This window comes from Chrysemys picta, chromosome 2, assembly GCF_011386835.1.
Source record: "Chrysemys picta bellii isolate R12L10 chromosome 2, ASM1138683v2, whole genome shotgun sequence".
Taxonomy (NCBI): domain Eukaryota; kingdom Metazoa; phylum Chordata; order Testudines; family Emydidae; genus Chrysemys; species Chrysemys picta.
This window is the reverse complement of record NC_088792.1, coordinates 13,100,858-13,107,567: the sequence shown is the minus strand read 5'-3', so window position 1 is coordinate 13,107,567 and position 6,710 is coordinate 13,100,858. Positions and strand designations below refer to the sequence as shown.

At 45.8% G+C, this 6,710-nt stretch overlaps 1 long non-coding RNA gene across 1 annotated transcript; it reads right to left on the bottom strand.

Annotated features, from left to right (window-relative positions):
* Positions 1-234: 234 nt before the first annotated feature.
* Positions 235-5,420, bottom strand: LOC135981250 (uncharacterized). Its single transcript, XR_010598192.1, has 3 exons — positions 4,283-5,420; positions 3,504-3,628; positions 235-1,240 (listed from the first exon to the last, which is right to left on the bottom strand). It is a non-coding gene; the product is annotated as an uncharacterized LOC135981250 (long non-coding RNA).
* Positions 5,421-6,710: the final 1,290 nt, after the last annotated feature.

The window sequence follows — 6,710 nt, the reverse complement described above, 5'->3', positions numbered from 1 at the left end:
ATCCTGTGATTCACCCCACTTTTAGACTAGATCACCAAGCTAAAGCACCCCATTAATCAACTCTATTATGTCATCAGAACCAACTGGCTTTGGCCCCTGATATCTACTGCCTCTGGGAGCTGTGACCACCTGGTAAACACAGTGCTAGAGAACAGCTTCTGCGAAATAAAGTGTTATTTATTAAGCCATAGGAATGTGTAAGGACAGCAGCGTTCAAACAACAAATGCCTAAGCATTTGCCTCATGCAAATAGGTAGGCCCACCTTAGCCTTAAGCCCCCCCCCCCTCCCCCAACCCTATCTTCTGTTCTCCTGGGGACAACCTGCAGCCTGATTTTCTGCAGACCCTCCTGACTCCTGTCGCCGCAGGGGTTCAGGTTTTTAACTGTATTCCAGCTTTGTTTGACAGCTGCCACTTAAAAGCCCCTGTGATTTCAAGCTGGAATCCTCTCCCCCCGTCATCCCCGCAGTGGGTTCAGCCAGACATTTGATCCAAATGTGGTGGGGATTCCAACACTTGTATTGTGTGTCCAGTATTGGTGACTGGCGTTAACCACATTCATTGTCTGCATTCCTGCAGTACTCCAGCGCCCCCTAGGACTGAGTTAACATGTAGCGTTCCATATACCCCTCAAACAAAGGGAGACTACCCCGAGATCTGTAAAAATGATATCAATTGGTCTCATGTTTTCCCCACTCCCCTCACTCTTACTGAAGTGTACAAACCAGTCCCTGCATTGTTATTTTTAGATGCCCTTTAATTACACAGCAGTTGTTCTGGCTGCATACTGCATAAACAGAGTTTGTGGATTGTCGTTTGAATCCAGAAAAAGTCTTCTGCTTGACCAGGTAGTGGCCCCTTACTATTGATTATACCCCAGAATCAGTGGAAACAACTTTTTTGTTCACACAGATATTCAGGAGATGGTGGATCTTTGTGTGAACATCTACATACATATGTGAAAAAGGTTATTTGAGTGTGAACAAGAGAATTCACTACTTGTCATCTGCTATTTTCCTGCTTATAGTGTTTCTATCAGAAAATACTAGGTAATCTCAGTAACATGTCACTAGTTGACATGCCTCATTTCAATTGTGTCTCCTCATTCCCTTGGTCTGTCTGTATCCATCAGTTGTCTGTCTCATACTTAGACTAAGTTCTTCGGGGCAGGGACTGTCTTTTTGTTCTGTTTGCACAGCGCCTAGCACAATGGGGATCTGGTCCGTGAGAGGGGCCTTGGCTGGAACAGAAAACACAAAGGCGGAACATCCTATGAAATTGAAAAGTATCACATTCAAAACCAATGAAAAATGCTTTTTCATTCAATGTGTAATTAGACTGTGAAACTCATTGCCACATGATGTCATTCAGGCAAAGAACTTGCTAAGATTCAAAGGCAAACCACACATTTACATGGGGAAGAAGATGATCCAGAGTCATAAGAACTAATGCAAACACAGTTTGGAAGGGGAAAACTTCATGTACGGGGTTTAAAAACCATCTCTATTAGGAATTAGAGTTGGGGGCAGATTATCCCACATCTGCCTACGGTGGTGCTGCTTGACTCTTACTATGATGCATCAGGTGCTGGCCACTGTAGGAGACAGAATTCTGGACTAGATGGACCAATAGTTAGATCCAGTATGGCAATGTCTGTTTCTATGTAATTTGCTTCTTTGCTTTACAGCTACCCAAAGCCATGGACAGGGAGATGGGCTAAAACCAAGACTCCACCCACTTCTTGTCTCCCCTTCCCTTCCTACCCACCGGGTGGGAGCATAGTGGGTACACAGAGACCCCAAGCTTGGCTGGGTAGGGATGTGTGTGGAGCTCACTACCCCTTATACTCCTGTACGGCTGCATTAGGACTGGCACAGTCTGGCCCTGTACATGACCTGGAGCCTCTGTGAATTGACAGAGTTGCAGCTCCATTTAACACAGGGCCACCCAGAGGATTCAGGGGGCCCCAGCTGCCGAATTGCCGCTGAAGACCCGGCACTTAGGCAGCGGGTCCCGGGGCAGAAGGACCCCCCACCGCAGGTCTTCAGGGCACTTCGGCGGCAGGTCCTGGAGCGGAAGGATCCCCCGCCACCGAACTGCCACCGAAGACCACTTGCCCCCCCTCTGGGCAGCCCTGATTTAACAAGTGCCTTTGCACTCACGGGTTTATCAGCATCTTTCACTTCCCAGGTTCACTCCTCCAGGGGAGCCTGAAATTGCCCATTTAGGTGTGCAATTAAGGCTGTAACCACATCAATGATTCACAGGTGCCGGGTTGCCAGACCACAGACTGCACAGAGAATGGGCGCTAGGAGCTCTGCAAGGAAACTGAGCAAGGGACCTCGACATCTTGTTTGTACATTTTTGGGGGAAGGGGAACATGCAAATTAAAGTGCAACATCTGTTGCACAAGGGGAGCCTCTGGCCTGACTCCGTTGTCTACCCCTCCCTGACAAAGAGGCTAGAGGATGAATTCAGCACATAGGCCTTAAGGAGCTTTGTGTTGACTATGGCCTGATCCTGGGAGGTGCTAGATATTCTCAATTCCCATTGAACAGAGTGATTTCTCGTTACTAGTATTTGTATTGCCGTAACACCAAGTGACAAATAGCTTTGAGACTCTGAGCCTGAGAAGCTAGAGGGTATGTCAGAGATCTGGATGAGCTCCTACTGCTGGAGGCGCACCAGACTGCTAAGAGAGGATGCAAACAAATGCCCCTCTCCCCCCCCCTCAATGCTTAAAGCTTCCCTACATCTCAATAGGCATCCAGCTGCTGGATCCCACGTGTTTTAAGCCTCTGGATAACAGAGCCCAGATATTTTCCCTGTCTTGGGGTCCCTGGGCCCACTCTCAGGGTGAAGACCCTCTACCTAGCACCCTGTGCTGAGAGCTACAACCATTCGGTCCACTACCAAGCCCCTGGAACCAGCGCTGACTCCTCAGACTCCACCTGTGGCTTTAAGACACCATCTCCCAGAATGCCACCCAAAGGAGTGAGTGTGACATACCAGGGTACAACCCAGACCAATGAGCAGCTGTGTCACCCCTGCCATGTCACCTCAGGTGCCCTTTACAATGCCTGGCCGCTGTAGCCTTCAACGTGGACTGCCCACAGACAGCCTCCAGCGTGTAAGTCAGTCCCCGCTATGTCAGGGTGGGTGCTGCGGGCAGCCAGCCACACCTTGGCTCTTACCAGCTTTAAAGCTTATCACAGGGTGACCCCAACACATTCCCTGTCTCCGATTGTCCTCCAGAAACGTATGTCCTGTGCTGCCCAGCCCTCTCCTGCCCAGCACAAATATACTGAGTCCGTTATTCCTTCAAGGGAATAATATGCACACAACTTGTTACCCCAAACGGAGTAACCCAGACACTTCAACTTGAACACACTGGCGTAGATAAAACAAGATTACTAATGACAAAAAGAGATTTTAAGTGAGTTCAAGTAATGAGGCATACACGTCAGAAATGGTTACAAGAAAAATAAAGAGAAAACACTTACTGGTGCCTAACAAACTCTGTTAGAGTCAAAACCAAGTTCTCTCGCCACGTGCTTTCAGCCGTCTTCCTGACCAAACTCTTCAGGTCAGGAGTCCTCCCCCAGAATCCCATGACTGCTTCCTTTGTCTTTTCAGGTACAAAGAAGGTGATGGGCAGGGAGAGAGAGAGGTATCTTGGGTTATTTGCCGGTTTACTATAGTTTCGGTCACCCCCTCTTGCAAACATTTCTAGCTGGGAGCAAGATGACAGGCAGTCTGTGTGGAAGTGAACTCCATACTGTTTCTTTGCTAAAAAATGTAGCTTTATTTTGCCCCTACCCCTTTCCTGCCAACCATCAGCCTTGTTTATGTCTGGCTGAGGTGTCAACTTGTCCTTTGTATCTTACCAATGGGTGTGGTCACACCCCAGATTTTTCTGGGGGAAAAAAAACTACACTTTTTGTCATGATCTCAACTTATGTTTATAACTTCACATATAACACTACCATGTGCATTTTTGCCATATTATTAATCAGAAAATTAGGAGTTTTTTTAATGATTGCTCACAAGGAACATCTTCTACAAACATTACAATACTGTGCAGGGTGTGAACATGGGTGTATATTCTGTTGCAATAAGTCTTCTAGGTTACAGTTTGGCTCTCTCAGGCAGCACATGACAGGTGCAAATATACAGGTTTTGCACAGAATTCTAATGCCATTACTCTTTTCTTAAGAAATAAAGCACAAGAGAATTCAGGTAATTTAGAGAGCAGCAAAAGTAATGCCCCACCCTAGCTCACCTTTCCATTGAGAGTCCTTGGGGGATGATCTATGTCCAGGAAGGCAGGGTTCCTCCTGCCTCATTAGGATCCCACATGCAGGTCCTCAGCTTGAGCTGGTGAAAATGGTCAAAGACATCAGCTCCTACCTGGTATAACCTCCCAGACCCTCGGTCAGCTGACTCCTAGATTTGCCTCCTCAGGTGACTTCATTGCCAGGCCTCCTCTCCTAATTAACCAGTTCTCCCAGTTGGGAACCAGTTAATTGTCTAGAGAGTTTGTATTTCAATAGAGGACTATCCTGATTTAGTGACCCTCCATTGTCAGCCCTGAACCACTTCTCTTGGAATTTCAACCCCACATGGAGGTAAAGTGACCCCAGAGAAGGCAACTAGCCCTCTTTAAACGAATTCACTCACTACTAGGTATCCTCTTGCGACCAGATCTGGTGCAGCAGCTTGTACTTCCCAAGCACCCTACTGCTGATGATTCTTCTGGCACTGTGGTGGTTTTTTCTTCCAGTGACTCAGCCCTCCCACTCAATCACTGCCTTAAGTCCACTCCATGTGGGGTCACAATTACCCAAACTAAGAGTCCCAAAAGCATCTTAAAACACAACATTTTTCTGCTCTCACTGGGGCTATTCCTCAGTTTGTAGCTTCCTTGCTGGACTTTATAACCTTTGTGGTGGGCTTGTACACCACCTTCCTTGGGGCTATTAGGAGGAATGCAGTCCCACCCTCTGCTCTGGGTTCTAGCCCAGGGCCTTGTACTGAACACCAAGGTCTACTCCTTTATCTGTGCTGTAGTTTTCCATGGGCTACTTCCTACCCAGCATCTTAAGTTCTCCTCTGGGTCACTCTGTCTCATCCCTGCTTAAGAAATATCTCTCTCTGACTGGACAGGCTTCCTTACTCTTTGAGCTTTCTGCCTGTCTCTCTTTCCAGCTGAGCTGTGTCAACACTTAAGCCTGGCTCTCATTCATTTGACTTCTTCTTCTTCTTGTGTTTTATGACAAAGCAGACTCACTTGCTGAGTCTATGACTACCAAGCACCGGACGCCATAAACTCTTTCACCTTTCCCAGTATTTTTAAAGAATTGCAAAATTGTTCTTTTTTTTTAAAAGGGCCCCATTTTCCTGATGCTCTTACTAGGATGTTGCAGTGAAATTCCCATTATTACAGCCACCTTCTGCTCTTTATGGGGAATTTGCCTGATTCCCCTCAGCTGGGGATCATTCTGTAATCAGTTGGCTTAGCTCCAGCCCTCAGGGCAAGCCACCCTGTTACACCTTCACACTGAAAATGGAGTTTGCAGCTTGGTAAAGACACATACAGAGAGTTCCTAATCTCACACAGAATTCATACGTTGTACAGACACATTCCCAAATCATCACAGGCGAGTGTTAATAAGAGTGAATAAACTCAATACAATGGGGAGGGGGAAAAGCAGACTTTTCCAGAGGAATATCTAAACAAAAAAAGGCAAGTTGTCATTAATGAATGATTCTGGTGCCCTTTGGCAAATGTTCATATTTTCCTAGTGTTTGATATCTAGTCCCCTGGAATATTCACAAAAACAACAAGGAGTCTGGTGGCACCTTAAAGACTAATAGATTTATTTGGGCATAAGCTTTCGTGGGTAAAAACCTCACTTCTTCGGATGCATAGTCTGAAGAAGTGAGGTTTTTACCCACGAAAGCTTATGCCCAAATAAATCTGGTAGTCTTTAAGGTGCCACCAGACTCCTTGTTGTTTTTGTAGATACAGACTAACACGGCTACTCCCTGATACTGGAATATCCAGTTATCTCACTAACAGTTTTATTGGTGAATAATTCTTTCCTCGTTGTTGTTGTTTATGTTCCTATTTGTCTGTGCTTTGTCACACACTTTTCTTACTGTTCTTTGACCTTGTAGCTTGCATGTTGTGTCTGGAGTATATATTTGTGCCTATGGGAGATCCTAAGGCATTAGTTCTTCTAACAGTAAACAGGGGCAGATATTTGTGATCTAATTCAGCTGATGTCAGTAAGCATATTGCCATTGACTTCAATGGGAGCAGACCCTTGTTATGTGGCTGGAGAAAGAGTCAAAGTCTTCAGCTGATGTCATTCACTGAACTGATTACCTTTTTAGAAATGATGCTATACTAAACAATGAATTGATGTATAATCACTGTGTGGAATGGGTAAGATTGTCAAAAGCACCCAAGTGACTTAGGAGCCAAAGTCCCCTTTTTCAAAAATGACCTAAGCACTTAGGACCAGATTGCACCAAGTGTTTAGGTGTCTAACTGCCATTGAGAAAATAGGTGCCTAAAATGTTTGTGTATTAGGATCTTGAGTTCAGAGAACCATAGAATATCAGGGTTGGAAGGGACCTTAGGAGATCATCTAGTTTAACCCCCAAGGGCAAATCCCCAGTTGTTGTTTTTTTGTTTCTTTTTT